The sequence below is a fragment of the Mercenaria mercenaria genome, chromosome 3 (assembly GCF_021730395.1).
Source record: "Mercenaria mercenaria strain notata chromosome 3, MADL_Memer_1, whole genome shotgun sequence".
Lineage (NCBI taxonomy): Eukaryota > Metazoa > Mollusca > Bivalvia > Venerida > Veneridae > Mercenaria > Mercenaria mercenaria.
In genome coordinates this window covers 87369847-87392332 of record NC_069363.1, presented here as the reverse complement: position 1 = coordinate 87392332, position 22486 = coordinate 87369847, and positions in this window count along the sequence as shown.

Sequence of the window (22486 nt, the reverse complement as noted above, 5' to 3'; positions counted from 1 at the left end):
TAAAGACTGTAACTGATATCACATGTAATTGTCTAAAGATCGTTTTGTTAATAAACAGTGTGGTATTGTATGTCATTTAAATGGCGGGGTATTTGTCGTAAAAAAAACAATAGTTTAAAATAATCTTACAGTGAACGGTTATTAATTTCGTCAGATAATCAATAACATTGGTATCTTGAATGTAGGGGATCGCAAACAAAGCATCATTTGGCACTCATTTATACAAAATCATTGCTAGGTAGCAAAAATTACATGCCTCCATTATACTTTCAACGATTTCGTAATAACACTTTAATAATTAATCTATGGGTTTCGTATGTTCAAAGACTCTATAATTCAATTTGTTTTATCAACGTTTCGGCCGTAAGGCCTTTATCAAAATGACAAATCCCGAGACATTCTCTACACCAAGGCGTCTCTCAAGGCAAAAACAAATGAAATACAAATTCGGAACTGACGTAACGTTGTTAAACGTCACCGTCAAATCCCGCTAAAAGTCGAAACACATTTATTATTCGAAGGGAATGCCTATAGCTATCCTGTTATTATGAAAGTACAGAATATGAATGAAAAGTATTGAGAATAATTTCAATATAAATGCAGAAGCATTTCAATACCCGAAAAAGTCCCATGTTAAACACGGGACACGATCGGTACACTTTTATCGTAGGATAATATGGGTATGTATACCACAAGTATGTTACAAAATAATAGTCGAAGGCAAAGAAACATAACAAAATTTTGCATTCAACCATCAGGGAATTACTAAAAAATAAATGTAAATTTGTAAAAAATACTATTAAATCAAACAAAATAAAAACTATTAAAAACAGGCAAAATTTACGTATAAAGGGAAGTAAATGTAATTTCAAAAAAAAAAGTTTTAAAGGCAGAATAAAGGACATGATATATCAAAGAAATACATTTAAAAAAAAACACACACACACTAAAGGTGTGTATTGACACACAAACAAAACTGATACAAATAGTCTAGTGAGGTTTGATAAATATCAATCGGAATAGAGCTATACTGACCTACATGACAAGCCCATTCATTTGGAACATCAACTGTTTCACAGTATGACCTTATTCTGTAAGCACATTCGGTACATTCGTTTTTGTGATTAAAGTCCGCGTTTTATAGAAATGTACAGGAACATTTTTGTGTGCGCGTGCTAGTCGTGTGCGTGTTCCTATGCTACGGGTTGCGTTTGTGCGGTCTGCGCTTTTGTACGTGGCTTTCCCTGCTAGATATTAGTTTTGTTACAATTGTTCTACATTAATATACTAGTGTAATGATGAATCTGATGACATCATTCAGTACTACTGAAAGTTTCGATTGATTGATATAAAACAATGTTAAGCTCAAAGGGTGAACATAGGACTTTCTTGTAACGTTGCCTTGTCTAACTGGATATCTATCATTTGCTTTAAACAGTATCGTTTGGTCTTGAATCTGTCAGGGTAAAAATTGTTTTATGGATATTTAACACAAACCGAGTGTTGCAATAATGATCAAATGACAGGCTGTACGGAGCCGTGTGTTATCGGGTTAAGATTTAACCGCAGCATATTTAAAATAACTTGTTTTACATATTTCAGCAATTAACAAACCTCAAGATGATGTAATCAAGTAGCTCCTGCAAATCCTTATTATCTGATGGTTGTAGTCAGGTTATGATATGAAACAAAAGCAGTCATTCTTTAAAAGTAGGCTATGTAATTGATACAAATTACGTTACTTTTTTACTTCACCTTTACTGAAAAGTACGAATTCAATTGACAGAAATCAGCCGTATCATTATAATAGTTCTAGATATTTGAAATGAAAACATCGACATATATTAAATGAGATATTTATCATTTACTTCGATTTGATAGACTTGATTTGTCGTTATTTTGTTTATACCCCAGTCACACATACGGCGCGAATAGCTACGTCTAGCCACGGATAGAAACGTAGTATTCCGTATCGATCCTTACCTGAGCCGTATGTATTGGTACGGATTGATACGGTTTACTGCTTTATACCCCAGTCACACATACGGCGCGGATAGCTACGTCTATCCACAGAGAGAAACGTAGTAATCCGTATCGAACCGTACCCGAACCGTACCTTAAAGTAGTAATTCGTATCACTCCTTAACAATCCGTACGGCCCAGGTACGGATCAATACGGTTAACTACGTTTCTATCCGTAGCTAGACGTAGCTAATCACGCCGTATGTGTGACTGTGGTATTAAGGTACGACTCAGGTACGGATCGATACGGATTACTACGTTTCTATCCGTGGCTAGACGTAGCTATCCGCGCCGTACATGTGACTGGGGTATTAACCTTTACCCTGCAAAATTTCTAAAATGAACTTGTTCATTATTCAATTTGGACAGTATAATAACATTTATTATACAAAGTGGAGTTCACTGAAAATTTACTGACTTAATAGTGAGTAGTGTAAACCATGATCAGCATGCACATCCGTGCAGGCTGATCTTGGTCTGCACGGATCGCAAAAGTAGAATAATTTCCCATCAGTAGTCTAAATGTTTAATTCTAGTACAACTGCTCATTACATCACCACATCAAGAAAGAAATTGTGTGTTCTTGCATAATAACTACTTTTCTCACTGTATCCGCCCATGTATTAACAGGAGAAAAACCGTGTGCAAACAAGGCAACTAACGTGCTGTTAATACCCGATTTTTATTTTTGAAATGCTTTTCCAGGGACGTATAAATAATGTATGGGTGGCGGTTACCGCCAAAATTAGTAAATATACAACCCACCCATAAACAAGTCAGTCAGTGCAGTGCATTTCAATGCCGTCTAGTCTAAAACTCCATCCCGTCCAATATATTTACATTCAACGCATTGTATTTTGAAACCATTTAATACAAAACTTCCTTCCATCCATTTAAACATGGATCGATGCATTGAAAAACTTGTTGCGATGCACCGTAATATGAAATCATCCAACAAAACATGACACCATGCAGCTCAAAGTGAACCCGTTTAACGCAACATGAGTACGTGCAGTGTAAGATGAAATGATTTACTACAAATTGACGCTGTTTAATGCTTATTGACACCGCTTTGTGTAATTGAGAGCGGTGTATTAAAACTTGATGCCATGCAGTCCAATGGGAAGACGTTTAACGCAACATGAGTTCGTGTAGTGTAAAGTGAAACGATTCATTAAAGTTTGGCGCCGTCTAATGCATACTGAAACCATGTCGTGTGATTTGGAGCGGCGTATCAAAATTTGATGCCATGCAGCCAAATGTGAAACCGTTTAATGAAACACGAGTTTGATCTGTTATAGATTATGGATCAGTTTTACATAAAAACCATCTTGAAATTTGTCCTAAAACCAACTTTTTAGTACAATTCTTGCATGTAATTTTAAACTGTTCCTGCGATTTATCTGAATATTAAAAGGGACCTTACTTTCGTAAAACATCTTTCTTCTTAAATTAAGCTTTATTAGAAGTAGGCTTTTGTTGTTTTTGTTTTTTTTTTTTTTGTTTTTTGTTTTGGTTGGATAGGACCTTTTTCCGTTTTTAAACAATATTTCATTTAAGTTGGAAAGTCAGTTTCCTGGATTTCATACGACCTGTTAGGGGCTCCGAGCGAACGTAGCAGATACTTGTGGATATAAAGTTAATACTAGCATGAAATCAAGGAAACTGACTGTCCAACTTAAAAGAAGGACTGTTTAAAAATGGCTTACGATTTTCCGGCACCACTTCCGTTCCACTCTCCACCTCTAACCTGATCGCTTAGCTCAATTAGGGTGAGCGCAGATGTACGGATCTTTGGGTCGCGAATCCGATGCCCGACCTTGGCTATGTTCTCCGTGACGACTTGATAAAAGACATTGTGTCTCACATCATTCGTCCTCAGATTCATCAAAACACCTATAATATACATAATAGGTCTTTGGATTCATGTAGGGACGTTGGCAGTTACCTGCTGAGAACAGGTACACACTGGTACAGAATCCAAGAACACTGGTTAGGTTAACTGCCTGTCGTAACATAACTGAAATACTGCTCTAAAACGGCGTTAAACCAAAAACAATAAAACAACTCACCCGCCTCGCCCCATCCCGACCCCGAAAAAATCAACAAACAAACAAAAATTGTGAAGTACATGTAAGTTTGTTACACTGTCTAAAAGCATAAACATGTAAACATAAATTTCATAGGATTAAAAACTAACTCAATTTTGTCATTATTTTTTCTTTTACCGAGTCTGTTTCACGAAGCATACTTCTTACAAAGCTTTAACTGAGAAAAAAGATGTTTCACGAAATAAGGTCCCTTTAAATATTCAGATAAATCGCAGGAAATGTTTAAAACTAAATGTTAGATTTTTACCACAAGGTCGGTTTTAGGATAAATTTCGAGATATTTTATGTAAAAACAAGGAAGAATATCCAACAGGGAAAACCACGTTCCAAAAACAGCCTCCCCAAAGGCACACACGAACAACACTCACACACCACACATACAAACAAAATAAACATACAAGGACAAAACAAACAAATACAGGAACACAGTGGGGCACCGCCTTGGAACGGTTAGTGGCAAAACCACCACTGAGGAGTTTAAAGCGGTTTATAGTGCAACTAACCTAACCCATGTTATACCTAGCTGCCAGGTGAAACCCTAGCATACGTTAAGGCAACAGAAGGAACGTAATGTAAAACTGATCCAGAATCGATATTTATGAAAGGTCAGACCTATGAACTGATAGTCTTATTAACCTTTTACAATGCACGTACTGGTGTTTCGTTAAACGGTTTCACATTTGGCTGCATGGCATCAAATTTTGATACGCCGCTCCAAATCACAAGACATGGTTTCAGTATGCATTAGACGGCACCAAACTTTAATGAATCGTTTCACTTTACACTGCATGAACTCATGTTTCGTTAAACGTCTTCACATCGGACTGCATGGCATCAAGTTTTTACACACCGCTCTCAATTACACAAAGCGGTGTCAATATGCATAAGACAGCGTCAAGTTGTAATGAATCATTTCATCTTACACTGCACGTACTCACGTTGTGTTAAACGGCTTCACATTGAGCTGCATGGTTTCATGTTTTATTGGATGATTTCATATTACGGTGCATCGCAACAAGTTTTTCAGTGCATCGTTCCATGTTTAAATGGATGGAATGAAGTTTTGTATTAAATGGTTTCAAAATACAATGCATTGAGTTTAAATATATTGGATGGGATGGAGTTTTGAACTAGACGACATTGAAATGTATTGCACTTATTGACTTGTTTATGAATGGATTGTATATTTCCTAATTTTGGCGGTAACCGCCGCCCATACGTATATGTATTTCTGCGCAGATTGACATCTGGTATCTGCGTCTTGTCTCTTTCATGAAGACCTTTTCTTGCGGCATAAAAATGCAATCCAAACCATAGAATGCTTTGTTATTATATCAGTTGCCTGCGCCAAATGAGCTACCCCCAACAATGTTCGTACTCGCTTTAACCTTGTTTACTCCCCTTTAAGAACTCGGTATCGTTTTGTAGACTACCGTGAATGTTTAAGAATCGAATGTAACTTCTGCAATCGTTTGTTATTAGGAATTATGTTTATGACCTTGGTAAGTATCAGCCGGTATGTTTTTATCTAATTTCTGGAAAAATTTATATAAACATCTTGAAAGCTTAAGGTGGTGGGGAGCAGATGTTTGCTAAATTTTAAGGAAGTCCACGGTTCGCAAATATGTTTCGTTATAAGTTATCAGTACAAAAAAATCAGCACTTCTTTACATTGTGATATGGCATTAAGGTAGGCTTCAAGACGAAAGCTTCAATTTTAATCCATGTAGTCAACTTTAAAAGGAGTAGACATTAAAACCTACCCGTAACCCCTCTAAAAATCATGAAAATTTGAGCACTTTTTCCTTACTTTCAACACATGCAACACACTCGTTTGTAAACTCTCATACAATTACACCAGGTTTTCATATAAATCATCCCCTAGGTTGCAAAGCCCTGCCAAGCAAACTGTCTTTCAACCACCAAGTTTCAGGAGAAAAAGCAGGTCACTTACTGTCTATTTTCCCGTAGAAAACACCTGATTTGTTCAAATCTGCCTCCATAAAGAATGTCTCACAAAATTTATGGATCTAGGTTTAGCAAAATATTCGAATCTGCTATTTATAGCTTCATGCATGTACACATTGATTTCTTTTAGAATAGACTTTCAATAATAAAGCTACTCTAAATATTTAAAAAAATCGACATGGGACATAATTCGAAACTGCACCCCCACCCCCACCCCGCTTCACCTTAAGTGTTTTATATACAGTCAAACCTGTGAACAAAGACCACTCTTCGGAACAAGCAAAAGTGGTCTTTTGTTCACAGGTGGTCTTTATTCGGGGGGAAGGGTCACTTCTCAGTTAGCCATTATCATGCTGATAAAAAGTGTTTTTACAGCTTCTTGCATTCTTTATGTTCTATGTGTTAATTCGGCCGGTGCAAACTCAATCAAGCAGTAATTATTATATTTGTTATAAGGCTAAAGTCGTGAAAATTCGGCGGATTTCAAATATTTTCAAGCCGGAACGGTCCAGCTTGGTCGTTATTGGGGGTGTGTGGAGGGGGGGGGGCAAATATGACCCTTGGGAATCAATTTGGCCGGTCGCTGGTCGCGGTCGTCAGGTGGTCGCTATTTACGGCCTTTTTATGAACATTTTTCTATGGGGGGACCAGAGACCGGTCGTTGTCGACAGGTGGTCGCTATTCACGGGTGGTCGCTAGCACAAGTTTGACTGTATCATTTTTTAAATGTTCAATATTTTATATTTTACAGATTTGTTCTATTTCCAATGTAATAAAAGAAAGAAATTTTGTGAACTGTATTTTGTTTTAATTTTATATACAATTTACAACTGTGTCTACATTAAAGGGAAGTAACACAAGCTTTTCTGACTGATGTTTTCAAAATAGTCTTGTAATTAATTGTTTCTAATGTAAATAGTGGAATTTGCCTATTCATGCCTGTTAAGCTATAACCAACTTCAGTATACAACACAATGAATGACCTGGACTATGTGAATGTGTTCTGCTTAAAAGAATGAGCGGTAAAACACATGCCCCCCCCCCCCCCACCACCACCACACACTTAAAGAGGCAAGCAAAACTAAAATACAGCTTCTTTGTTAGCAGAAAAACATAATTTTATTCAAGTAGACCATTTGCACTTAATACAATTACTTCAGTATCAATTAAGAGCATAATAGTCTTGCAGTGAAACATTCACAGTGTCTGTTCCATGAAAGTGACTCATCTCTACAGATAAAAAATGATGCAAGGGAGGCAATTCAAAACCCAAATATATTGTTCAAATCCTCTCCTGGTAAGTAGGGAGGGGAAAAAAGACAGCTAATGAAACAGTGTATGTCATTTGACACCAGGTTGCCTACATCAACACCTACTTCATGATTTACCAAGAAACTTGTTTCCAGTCTGCGCGTGAGAATTCAGTTGGAAATATCGTCTGAAAACAGTCTGCAAAGGTTCGGCTAGTTTCATCCGTAAAGCACATGCCCCCGTAAACAGATACAGGATTGCTTCCCCGGTAACTGCACACTCAGTCGCTGTTTTATATACTGTATATATAGAAGAAAAAACTTTATTATGGCACAGATGTGATACATGCGTTTGCGTGCTCAACGGCATGCCAAGTGACAATAAGCAAACAAGTTGGTGTTGTCTGACTTTTCACAGAAATGTTAAGCGGCACAAATTTTAGCACTATTCTGTACATGAGCCGGTCTAGTTACAGCATTTTTCGTTGAAATTTGTGTGGCGCATCATGAATTTAGATATTTTAGGCCTTTCGTATGTTTCTAAGTAAGTCTAAAATATGTACGTGGCCATTTTGTTTGATACCAATAGATTATCAAGAAGACATGAGTACTTTTTTAAGCATAAAATTATCTATTTTTTCATAAAATACATCTAGAATGTGTTTATCCAATTATACATAATGTTAAATATACCTATAAATGGTTTGAAGTGGAAAACGGACACTTGCCCTGGTGTATGAAGGGGTTGCGTGCTATAACAGATAATTTCATAATTTCACCGTAAAATAATTCTCTCCTTTTTCATTTAGAAATTCTCAGCAATGATTTCTTGCAGCAGCTATGAATTCTTCGAAAGAAACTGAAGATAATCCTTGTGTGATACATTTACCTGATAAAATTGGAAATTGGCTGACTTTTTGTATTCGTCAACTTTCCACAAATTGCGCAGTAATACCCGGAACCTAAAATATCATGTTTTTTTAAAATAATAGGCATACTTCTGTCCTCAATTAATAGGATAATGCTGGTTTAACTGCAAATTAATACATATGGAAATAAATATCGAAAGTACTTAAGTTTCAAATTAGAAATGCATGTGTTTTATTCATGTGTATTCACAATCAACTAAATTTTTAGCGTTGTTTCTACTCGTGCAGTACTCAATAAAATATGCTGAATCGTTATATACTGTATTTACCTAAACCATAATTTAAATATCATATATTAATAAATGAAGTAGAATAAGGCTGAAAAAGAAATATTAGCAATATTTATATGTATTTGTTATAGTGTCATGCAAATACAATTCAGAAACTGGTCTCTTGTGATATTTTGTATCATTACTGACTTGACATTGAACAGTCAAGTCGGAGTGATGTGTTCAGGAATTTATTTATAAAATATCTGTTTCCAATTCGAGGATGAGTAATGAATATGATCTTCAGTTCGTGTCCTTGGAAGAAATAAATGTCTTGTTGGATGAGTACTGGATGTCGGATGTCGTGTTATATTTCAATACAGACTGCTTTTATTCTTACAAGACTGTATCGGCAGCTGCGTTGTTTGATAATTGCTTTTCCTGTTGGACATTGTCCTTGTTTCTCAATTAAAACTTTTATTTTCTTTGGTATGTAGATTGTAAGTGTTCTCTACATGAGACCCAGGGCTAAAGACTGGGTAAGTTTTTCACGATTTTTGTTTTGCTATTAATAAACCACTATCAGTTTACGTTGTTAATCAAGGAGTCAGGGCATTTGAGTGATTCGTAGGCTTTCTTGTAGGACAACAAACAACACATGTGCTCATAACGGTAAGTAGCATTTATTTGCAATAAATGTAATTATGTAAGTAAATATAGAAAATAAAAAACGAACATCACTTGCAATGAAGTATTTCTTATGTTTTTGTTTCTGTTTTGTTCAACAATGGCTAACAATTTTACAAATTTCCAAAGTTGTTTCTGTTTGTATGATTATGATCAAACTGCACTGTATAATCATACATCATTAATATTGAAACGTAATTATAATGTCTTATAAATAAACTGCGTACAAAATAAAGCCAGTTAAAGTGGAATTATGCACATTTTTCAAGGATAATCCGGCTGAAATAGATGTGTATGTGAAAAGGAAGGAGGAAATTATAGCCCTTGACCCAATATAACAATTTCTTCCTGTTACCAGTACGAAACAATCAGTTTCAAACTATAACTTTTCTTTTTTTCTTTTGACTGGAGCAGTCTTTTTAAGAAAAGTCAAACCACAGGCAGGAGTTGCTTCCCTTCAACTTCAGAAATCTGAAATTATAGGTAAGGGTAATCATTGCGTTGAAAATTGAATAAAAGAATTATTATTTAATTAGTCCGATTTCTTTATTTCAAAGGCATAAACTTCAAATACTTATGGGGCATTAATTTAACACATTTAAATACACAGCAATCGGAAATTGCGTTTATAAAACATTCACCAAAAACACACTTAGTGCAGTAAGATGCGCATAACGTCGCGTCAAGATTTAAAAAAAGACCCAGACTGTCAATGTAATTCACAATGATGAATAAAATACTGTGTTCGAAAACTTACCTATTTAGATAATAAATATGTAACCTTGGACCGACATGGACGAAATATTGTAAATGTTTCTGCTAATTTTAGCTGTGACTTTACCGTAACCTTGAAACTGCATGATTGACCGTTTATTTTATATTTGTTTCAAGACAATCAAATTACTGAGCGGGTAAAACCTTGTTGTTAAGGAGCGTTTTATAAATACTACTGTATATTTGTTTCAAGACAATAAAAAAGTTGAGCGGGTAAAACCTTGTTAGCAGAAACGATAAGCACGTCGTTTACTGTGACAAGCAATAGAGATAAATGAGCCGCACCACGAGAAAACCAATAAGTGCCTTTGCGACCAACATGGATCTTGATCAGTGCTGTTCATTGACGGTTTCATTAATTGCAAAATGCTTTTAAAGCAAACAGCTGCATGGAGCCGGACAAAACTATGCGGATATAATATCTTACAATGAAATTAAATAAAAGAAAGAGAAAAGAAATAAGCTATTGTTTATTTATGACAAATGCATATGAAATATCAATTAATATTGAAAGCCTTCACATGGACACCCATGAAAGGAACGAGAAGCTTTATGACTCACAAAACTCTGAAATATAGAAAATGTATGGAGGAGAGGAGGAGGTTTGGGGAGCGAAGTGACATTATAGACTCTCATTCATTACAAGGTACTACTTCTGAGTCTGTACAGTCATAATATTTTCAATATATTCTATGTATATTATAACGTTACCAACGGTAGAACCGGATGCTTTTTACAATCATTTAATGAAGAGATACTATTACTGGTGAAGGCAGCATGTATTTATCAACGCTTAACTGACATCCGGGTTAGTTCGTGTAAATAATCATTACATTGTTTCATTATTTCTTATACGACAATCTAGAGAGCTTAGTTTCCTTTTATTACGGAATCACTAACTGACTTACGCTCAGTGCATAAATACTTTAAAGGATGAACTTTATTGTGTTTATAAAATGACTTCTGAAAGGAAAAATAGTTCGTCAAACGAAACTGTCTATCCTTAGTTAGCAATGACACTAGTATACCTTGATGACAAACTTTATTACTTTTAGTCATAAAATAACAATATGAAAAGATGACACTGCAAAAGCTGACAAACAGACGCCTATTGTAAGAAGCTCCAATGATGTTTAAAATATATCAAATGTGTTTTTGTGTGAATACAATACATATTTTTTCAAAATATTTGTACATATGTATGTTAAGAAAATCATGAGAATATCTGGATCAAAAAGAAGCTGATATAAATGCTGAAAGCCCCAAAGCGCAAAATGCTTCGCATGATTTATAATGATTTTATACCGAACTTAGAAGATCGGAATTATTTCTGCTAATTATCATTTACATCCGCATAGATCGTCAAGTTCCCGCACACCTCAACTGATCACAGGTGTTTGAAGCTCAATCAATAAAAATGTATATGTAGGTAAGATCTCTTGAAGAGATCGCATATCTCTGAAAGAGATCCAGGTTGGCAACTTCACGCGTCGTTTTGATTTTATGAAGGGCGATTCTGAGGGCAAATGATGACGGATTTCTAAACATCATTTGAAAGACTAAGTTTTACTTTCAAAGGTTCTTACATAATGGGTCATAATTTTATATAAGATATACATATTTTTTATATACCTATAAAAATTCCGTAAAATATCGCCTTGTATTTCACAATTAAATATGAACAGACGGACATAAATTCCGTATTAAACCTTTTAAGTTCCGTATTGTACCTTCCGTATTGTATAATGTCGGACTATTTCATTAATATGCATGACCCGGCACATTTCTATAAATAGCGCACATAAATACTTCGCTAAGTTACATTTAATATCGATAAACATTGAAGATTTCGTTCAAGAACAAAACAAGAATCATAATGGTAAAGGTATATAATAAAAGGGTCATTATAACAGTAGCTAGATCTGAGACTTTGTATTCGGCTCTCGTGGATTTTGCAAGGTCGGATCACACTCAGCGCTTGCGCGCCTCGTGAGATCCGATCTGGCAAAATCCACACGAGCCGAATACTGCATCCCAGATCAAGCTACTGTTATAATAACCCTATTATATTTTATCAAAAATATATTTGAGCAGTTTTGGTATTCGGCCATTCCGTGTTCAACTTCGGGTCTGTCAGGAAGGAATGATCCGAAGGTATTGCTTAGCAACATTTTAAGGATCTTTGCATCACATAGGTTATAGGCGAACATTGTAACTGTTCAGCCGATCCAAAATAACGAAATGGGGAAAAGACGAAAGAGAAATAAAATTCTATAAAATGTACTAGAATGTATCTAGAACCTATAAACCCCAGTGATGAATCGTTAAATGAATATATTTTACACACGGAAACAGAATCAATATTTCTACATTTTAGCTTACGATATGTAAACAATGCTGCAACCACTGACTTTTCAAAGTATTATGTGACGCCATTTGCTTACGTCATAAGTTAAATAAAAAGAAATCAGAAAAAAGCATTGAATATTATGTACATATCTGTAATGTCAAATGAGTAGTGTTACGATTATTTAACATAGTTATGTTTGTCTTTATTGTTTGTCTCTTACTCAAATCCGTAGTTTTTTAGTATTCAGGACGCCAATACCGACAGTGCAGACGATTTAGAGTAGTTATATTGAAATGTTAAGCGGAATGTAAGAAAATGGATGATGGCAACCAATGTTATTTGGAATATAGTTGGGTGAAAGGTTACTTGTTACGGTCATTTTCAAATAAAAAGTCTAGCAGTTTGATTTGTAATACCTATTTTTCAGGTTCCATTGATAATTTGTTACTTACGTACTAAAACTAAGATCTAAAATTGATCAAATTTCAGTAGAAAATTGTGGTTTCTTGAATTGAATTGATGTTACCGTGGAAACGAAGCCCGTGACCTATGTATCTAAATGTAAAATTCAAAAGCGTTGACACTGGTCTATTTAAGAAACACACCTTCGGCTTTTTATTTTCATTTCAACAATATCCATGAGAATAATAGCAGCACGCTGAACGATTTTTCCATGAAAAATGGCAGACGAGGGGTACTGCTGTACGTATTCTAAGCTGTGAAATTTGTTTGAATAAATGCAAATAACACGAAAATGTAACCTATGTTAGAAATAATATGTTTTAAAGCTACATCAACTAGAAAGATAATCTTATTCAATATTTTTTTTAAAGAAATTACGACAAACAGCAAGATATAAGCTATTTTAAACATCTCTGTTGCCATGGTTACTTTAAAATTTAAGAAAAATAGGGTACCATGTAAAGTGCTTGGTATTTTGCTAATAATATTACCCAAATATTTCATGTTGGTCATTAACAGAATGGCACTGAAGCCGTCGAAAACCCCTATTTTTATACATAGTTGTTTAAAAATGAGAGAAAATGCGTTACCATGGAAACACGAGCCCCGCGACATATACATTTTAAGCTTATATTAGAAAGATAACGTGCATACCAGTAAAATTATCAATTATGCAGACTTCTACGGATATCAATGAAACTAAAATACACCGAAAAGTGTTAAATATCCGTATTTTCCTTCTTCTTTCAATATGAAATACCTTTGGAGGGTCATGTTCTTCAAACATGGATAAAAATTGAACTTGAAGGGACAGAGACAAACGAAATTGAGATTGTAGCAGTTAAAACTTCATATTACACGAAATACAAAAACATGCTGCGGTTCAACTAATCTGAATTTACCCTGGTAACAAAGTATCCTACCTCCTTAAGAATGGAAATAATTTATAGCACAAGCGTGCTTTAACACAAGCACTATTTTGCTATAAATTATTTCTTAAATATAGCAACTTGATTTATCCCCAAAACGGCCAGTAGACAATTTTTTAACTTATTTAATGGATATGGTTAAGAAATAATATATCTCATCCAGTGATTTGTCGTTGAATAAATCACTGCTTGGAGTTCAGATGCGAAGGAATTATATCACGAGGGCGTAGCCCGAGTGATATAATAATACGCATCTGAACGACAAGCAGTGATTTATTCAAGAGCAAATCACTAAATGAGATATATTATTTCGATTCTAACACGTTATAAAGGATTTTAAAGTACATCCTTGATGACATGCATTAAATATTTGCCCGTTTTCAATCGGTTTCTTTTCCAGCGCGCCATTATGCCGCTTGACGCCGTGACGTAATAAATGTGACGTCAGAACAGTGATTTGTTGTATGATAATTCATTGCTTTCTTCCTTCTTTGTTTAATAGGAAAATGAATCGGATCGTGTTAGAATTATTTGTTTTTCACGGAATAACACGCGAACTGTATTTTGCCCAAAGCTATATCATAGCTATATCAAGGTCACAAAACCCGTTCTATAAAAATGTATGTATGGAGATTTATTTAGGACATGTATCTATTTTCTAAAAAAATAAATTATCTCGTGCACACGCCATCTTCTTTTGAGAACATGACATCTTATCTCGTGGTAACGACATAACATCTCGATCGCACGGCATCTTATCGCGTGCGCTCAAAACCATATCTTGTGCACATGACATGCTATCTCGAGTGCACGTCATGTTATCTCGAGCACAAGACATATTATCTCGAGCGCACGACATCTCGTGCCTGAAAAAAATGCGTGAAGGGGCACCTGGCGTCTAGAATTGTGGTGGTGTGATGTTAAATCAAGCAATATAAATACATATCGTGAAGACCCTGCCATCTTTGGTGGCTGTTTGTGCCATTTTGTTCTGTCGCAGCGACACAACGACACACATAGTTTTTGTTGTTGTTTTTTTCTTGTTTTGTTTTTCGCCTTCTGGGAATGACAATCTTTTATCTTTTAGTATTAATTAAATGGACACAAAATTTAGTAAGATTTAATAGTTATGATACTTTGTTAGTCACTTATGAAGAGGAAATTTCTCACTCTTTCCCTACCCCCTCACCCCGACCTTCAGTCCTTCAGTGAGTCAATCAGTGACATTAATAATTCTTACACGACCAGCGAATAACCTACATACATGTAGAGCAAAATATATCTTGGGTTATTCTGCAATAAACCACTCGCGTGCAATGACGTCATCCGACCCAGGTGCGTAGCACGGTCGTAAAAAGTAGTAACCATTTTTTCGAACACTGTTGATACTAGTATGTCGTGTTAGAATTGAAAAACAAGTTCCCAAGTGTGATTTATCGTAGAATAACCCTAGGTTTTCGTTCTTATGCGAAACAATATTTCACTCAGGCCTTCGACCTTCGTGATATATTCTTACGCATAAGTATTTTAAACACGGGTTATTCTTCGATTACCCATATTTGGGAACTTATTATTTCTTCCATTACATGATTTTTGATTACATATAGCTAGATAGAGAGGGCAGTATGCGTGTGTGCGTGCTCCTGCCCGCCCATCAGCTGTTTAAGTTCTGTTAAAGTATATTGGGAATAAACTGTATGCTTGCCTAAGTGAGGTGGATTCTTGTGAGCATGACTTACCCAAACCTGTTAGCAAAGAGTGGCCTTAACCGTTCAGATAGAGTCGCAAATATCCATCCCACTGAGTAAAGCATAAAGTATTTTTCAAATGTACGTCAGAGTTATAATCTGGATAAAAAATAGCCGGACAGACGGACGGACAGTAGGACGCATGCAAGAAGGTACGCACGCATTCACGCATATATTTTGCCCTGTATATTGTCGTGAAAGATATATTTTTTTTTTTTTTAAGTTATCATATCACTGTTGGACTCACTGATGGATTGAATGATATAGGGTCAGGGGAGTTGGGTGGGAGTGATAAATTTTCTCTACTAACATTTCGTTGGGGACCGACAAATACATCATAACTATTCACAGCTATTACCACATTTTATCTCCAGTTTGATTGATAAATTCGAAGACGACAAGGTGACGTTTGGCTGGGCGACGTTAGGCGGGGCGACGTCTGGTGGTTCGCCATCACGACGTTTGTCGTTGTGTCGCGGCGAAAGATCGAAATAACGAAATGGCACAAATCAGAAACCATAGACAGCTGCCAAATATTTTTATATTTTCAACAGTTAGTTTCATTTGCATCTTTTTGGGCGCGTGGGAGCTGGTGCCTGTCTATAGAAAAAAGTATCACTATTATTGTAATGAGTCTACGGAAGACCGGTGCGCCATGCTAATTTCCAAATGCTAAAACGTTGTACGCTCGAGATAAGATACCTAGCCCACGAGATAGATGCCGTGCGCATAAGATAAGATGTCATGCGCTCGCAAAATATCGTGCGCTCGAATTAAGACGCCGTGCGAACGAGATAAGATGTTGAACGCAAAAGATAATGTGTCGTGCCTAAGAGATAAGATGTCTTGCGCTTGATATTAAAATATGTTGTATGCTCGAGATAAGATGTCGTTAACATGAGATTAGATGTCGTGCACGTTGGTCCGACATCTTGTCTCGTGTGCACGAGACAATTTAATAAAATAAAAAATTTAAAGCATGTCCTAAGCATACAATCGTATATATGTAACTGAAATATTTAGAGTTTCGCCATAAAAAAAAATAATGTAAAGGAGACAATCCAATCACCGAGAATTGCTTTATCACCAACAGTAATCAAGGGAGAGAATTCCCAAAGTTTCAACTTGAAAGCTGACCTTGCGGGACAAATAGCAAGTGTCCTTTCGGTAAAGATATTAAACTAATAATCAACAAATACAATGCAAGAAGAAATACAGGTCTCTGCACGACTGCCATAAACGAGACCCAAGCACATTCATCCTTTTAACTATATCTTTATATTTTAGACAAACCCTCCAAACCTGTTCAACTGTTTCATAAAATTTGTAAATGCAAATATATAAGAGATATTTTTCAACGTCAATCTGTAACCCAGGACACTGTGATATATCCAGAGAAATAAAACACAATAATTTACATTCAGGATATAATGCCTCTTTGATAAATTTGTAATACTGTTTGCCTCTAGTTGCCAGTGATCATGTATTTAAATAGACAAAATTAACAACCTGTGTATAACTTTGGATACAACAGTGTTCTTTTTTCTAGGTACCGTTCTCTATTTACTTACGTCACATTCTCTATTTGAAAGATATAAAAAATGAAATATATAAGAGACATATTGCATTTAAGCAGAAATGTTGTATGGCATATAAAACGCTGAATTCTTGTTACTTTTCAGACTACACATATGGTTGCTAATAACATGTACTATATAAGAGACATATTGTATTTAAGCAGAAATGTTGTATGGCATATAAAACGCTGAATTCTTGTTACTTTTCAGACTACACATATGGTTGCTAATAACATGAATGAATCATTTATCTTCTTAAAAATTATCTTTTCATTTTTGAATTGTCTTAGATTTTAAAACATTAACACAAATCTTGAGTCAAATAAAGTGAGGGATTTTTTGATATATTTTTCTTTTCGATTTCAGAAAGTCACAGTGTTAATTTGTTCAGCTACGGATTGCTGTTCGTGCCACTTTAATTCGCGCATCGCCAACACGCGACAATGCGATAATTATCGCATTATCGGCTTGTCCGAAAACATATATACATGCGAGGTTTAACAATCCTCACGAGGTTAAGAGGGCGATAATTATCGTCTTAATTTTCGCATGTCTTTCTTAATTCTCGCATCATGAAATTGAAGACCAATATACATAGTTGCGAGAATTTGTAAAACCTCGCATTGTCGCATTGTCGCACTTTTGCTTGGGATTAAATTAGCGGACAAATTGATTGATGTAATTCTTCCTGGATATTATTTATCAATACACCGAAACGAATTTCTAATGACTCACTACATGTAAGACCGCCCGAGCCCAAAATTTTTGCATCTAAGTGTACCCTGCTACCTAATGACAGTCTCTGCTGGCTGAACACCGCTAAATCCGACTGTTTTTATTTCATATAATTTTAAAAGTATACTTATTTTAAAATGGGTTTTCGATATTTTCTAGCATATATATTTTTAGAGAACTATATCGCAACTATAATATCTGAAAGTTTGTGAGAAAACAGACAACATCTGTTCGTCCGCATGTACGTAATTTAAGATAAAAGCTACATTTTCCGTATTATCAAAAATGTGTAGAATGTTCCAAACGAAAGATATTTAAATGAATTATATTTTATAAATTAAATTTTAACATCGACTAAACGGATATGTGATTTATATATTTTCATCAAGGACGGTTTCGTCGGAGGACCGTCTAAAAGTGTACCATTTTTTGTGCAAATATGCATACTCCATATACTAAATAGAGGGTTGGGCCTTTTTCAGAGAAGCTATATCTTTATAATTTGAAGTCTGATTTTCATAAATGATATCTTTTTGCAAAGAACAAGCCAGTGCCTCGAGAAAACAGGAAAAATCGGTTTCAAACCCGGTCGGTTAGAGGTCAAGGTCATAGGTCAAATTTCAGAAATATTCTCAAAATACGAACTTTTCAGAGCAGTATAGACAGTCCTGAAAACGAAAATAAAATCTTCACTGAGTCTAACGACACCATTGGAGCAATTCTCTGTGTCTCCCTCGGTTGGGCCAGCTTAGGGTTGTTCTGCACCCTACCGCATGTATAAAGTTTGGTCATTTTCTGAAACCTGTTTTGAGCGCTGATGGCATCATATGAATTTGTAAGTAGCTTAGACATCAACCAGCATATCCATATATGGTATAGGTAGGTACCCGGGATGTACAGACTCGAACCAGCCCAACCCCTACGGCTATCCGAGGTATTCGAACATACCATCAATCGATAACCAGGACTTTATCGAAACCCTTTCCAACGTGGTCAAAATAAGCAGATTTTAAAAGTTCGAGCACTACCTGGTGATCTTCAAGCTACAACCTGCCCTGACCCCTCAGGCTAAACTAGGTACCTGAACTGGATCTCAATCTGTAGCTAGGACCTATACCTACACGGGCATGTATAATATATGTACAACATCATGGTCACAGGGGTTCAAATCGGGTCTAAAGCTGAACAGACATGATCAAATTTGACGTATTTCTAAAGTTTCAACACTACCAGGTGACCTTATGTAGTACATATATCATGTTATTTTGACTCCAACATTCCTCCATAATATTATATATTTCATGTCCTGACCTCAGATTGTATCCAATATACCCGAATGTGATTTTGAACAGTAGCTAGGACCGGTACAAGCCAGACCATATATAGTAAGGTATGACACAGAGGCTCAAACCAGGGTCTTAACGAGTTACATTAGGTCTAAGGCTGATGCTTCATTATTTATGCTGTACTTGGTTTCCATATTTCATCTCCTGTGACCTCTAGGGTTTATCCTTCCACCTTTAACCTACCTTAAAATGTATGTTATTTAGCTACAATACTAAGTACCATTTATGTGTAAATGGATCTGTTTGGCTTCTCATCAGATTGAAAGATTAATCAAAATAGGCCCATTTTTTTAACATTTCCTTTGCCGGACATCCATTTTTTATTTCCTGTGTGAAGTTAGCAGCCTAGCGGCCTAGCAGCGTAGAGATAAAAGCCTAGCAGACTAGCGGCCTAGCAACCTATACCTTATTTTGTCCACTTATTTAAGTCATTGGCACGTCAGATATATATAAGCAAATATAGATCTTGACCAGACTGCAAAGCTGTTTATCGCAAAGCGTTGCTCAACCTGTCATCGAATGAAACGCCATATCCGATGTTTAATGCAGTATTAACGTTCAAATCGATATAAATTAATAAAAAATTAAAGCCTAGCGCTTAAGCAAATTAAATTCTGAACCTTGGTAATCTTGATAAATATGGAATTCCATTAGGGCCATTGCCTTTGAATGTGTTGAACTGAACACTCGATAGTACGATGAAGATAACGCGAAATCGCGAAACTACCATGACGAAAGCGCGACAACACGATGATGATAACGCAATAATACGATAGTATGATGATGATAATGTGATATACTGTCGCGTTTTCACGATCGTAATGTCGGGTTTTCACCATCGTACTATCGTATTATAGCGTTTTCGATCGTAGCATCGTGATTTCGAAATGTTTTTATCGCACTATCGCGTTATCACCATCGCACTGTCGCGTTATCGCCATCGAACTGTCGCGTAATTATTATCGCACCATCATCTTCCGGTGCGCATGTGCATGCTTAAAATGAGAAGATTAGAAGTTATGCTTTTAATGCAGCTGCTGCTCTAGCGATAGGGCGTTTTGTAAATTCGAACGCGGTACTTCTGTGTGGAAATAATGCTTTTTATCAATGACCCTTGTTAGTCAAAAGCAAAACAGAATTAACCATTCATTTTGTACGCTTTTTAGATTTCGTCAATTTAAGAGACATTTACAGAAAATGATTTTACCCCGACAAAGCGTATGGGATGTTGAACCGGTTCAGAATGCTGTGCAGATATAGTTTTACAGCATTTCTCATTCCTGTAAAATCATGATTAAAATTTCTCAGTAAAGTGTCGTTAGCTCTGTCACATTTGGTTTGAAAACACTGTACTTTTTCTTTTATTTTTGCATAAAACTGCCAGATGTTGATGCATTAAAATGAAAGTAAATGCCATGAAAACGGCAAACAATATTTTTCGAATATTTGCGATGCTCCGATACAGTGTTGTTACATGCGTCTTACAGAATTCAACACCGATAAATTGAGCTTTACAAAACATGCATTTGCTTTTCAGTGCAGAAATTATTTGTGAAAATATTCATGTCAGACCAAAATACGCCCTTATCATGGTACAATATTACATTCTTATATCTTATACTATACAGAGAACTCAAAGCAATTGACCTGCAGAATTTTTGTCAAAGTACATATTTGGTTTTAGATGAAAAACGTTCACAACCCATTAGCAAGCATCAGAAACCATTCTGAGTTTCAACAGTGCTTAAATAACAAGATAAATAGAAACCAGAACACTTGAAGGACAATTCTTCTATGCGCATGGACACCGGAAGGAGCTAGAACGATGATGATAACGCGATAGTACGATGGTGATAACGCGACAGTATGATGGTGATATCGCGACAGTTCGATGACGATAGTGCGACAGTACGATGGTGATAACGCGACAGTACGATGATGATAAGGCGACAACACGATGATGATAAAACGATATGACGATAATGGAATTGCGAAATCACGATACTACGATAACGAAAACACGATAATACGATAGGGCGATGGTGAAAACGCGACAATACAATGGTGAAAACGCGACAGAGAATCGCATTATAATCATGGTACTGTCGTATTATCGTGTTTCCGTTATCGTAGTATCGCATTATCAGCATTTTGTTGTCGCGTTTTCGTTATGTTAGTTTTGTGATTTTGCGTTTTCATCATCGTACTGTGATCGAGTATCGCGTTTTAAATTAATACATTCAAGTGCGATGGCCCTTTCGGAATTCCGTAAATAAATGCATTTCAACAAAATGGCTGTAGGCGCAACATGACTATTGGTAGAAATTGCAATAGATACATTAATCGTCCTCATACTTACTTCGTATGAAGCACGAGGAAATAACAGCAGTACACTTCTTAGATTCTTTGTGGTTTGTTTTTTCTCAGTTTTTCAAATGCAAGCGCTTTCAATGTTGTACTTATCTTCAGGAGATTACTTTTTGTAATAATACAATGACGTTACGTCAAAACAACAAAATACGGGAATGTCGTAAAAAGACTTTGCAGCAAACTTCACATGAACGCTTAAAATGCATCTCAAAAATACCCCTGTGTACACTCACAAAACTGGAGCACAGAAACAGATACCGTGCCATTTCAAAGCGGGAGATAATATTGTCTTGCTCGACATATAAATTAAGGAATAAAATTAGGACACTTGTTGAAATCATGTACTAAGATTTTGAAAATCAGTAGATAAAGCCAAATATATATATATAAAAAACCCTCAATTAACTCGCTAGTTGTTTTTGAAATAGGTGATATGAAATCAAATACAGAAATTTCATCAATAGGTAAGGGTAGATGATAGAATTAAAGAAAAAACTGTACTTCGGAAAAAATGAACTACAACTTAATAAAAGCAAAGACTTTAGTGCACTGGAATGACACAAAAATTGAAAACATTAGATATACTAACACCTTTTACAAATTGTATTTTCAATTCTATTGTAACTGAATAAGCATACAAAAACCGAAATTCAGAGGAGCTGATTATAAATGATACATTTCAGTTTTTTATGTCCGCCGGGAGTGCGGACTTTACAGGTGTTACATTACGTCAAATCTCATCTGCTGCAACTTGTCGAACCTTGAGGTCAAGCGTCATCTAGCATTTTATAGAATTTATATTAAGACTCAGATAGAAACTTCCACCATTTTTAGCTCACCTGTCACATAGTGACCAGGTGAGCTTTTGTGATCACGCAGCGTCCGTCGTCCGCCGTCCGTCCTTGCGTCCGTCCGTCTGTGCGTCCGTCCGTAAACTTTTGCTTGTGACCACTCTAGAGGTCACATTTTTTGTGGGATCTTTATGAAAGTTGGTCAGAATGTTTATCTTGATGATATCT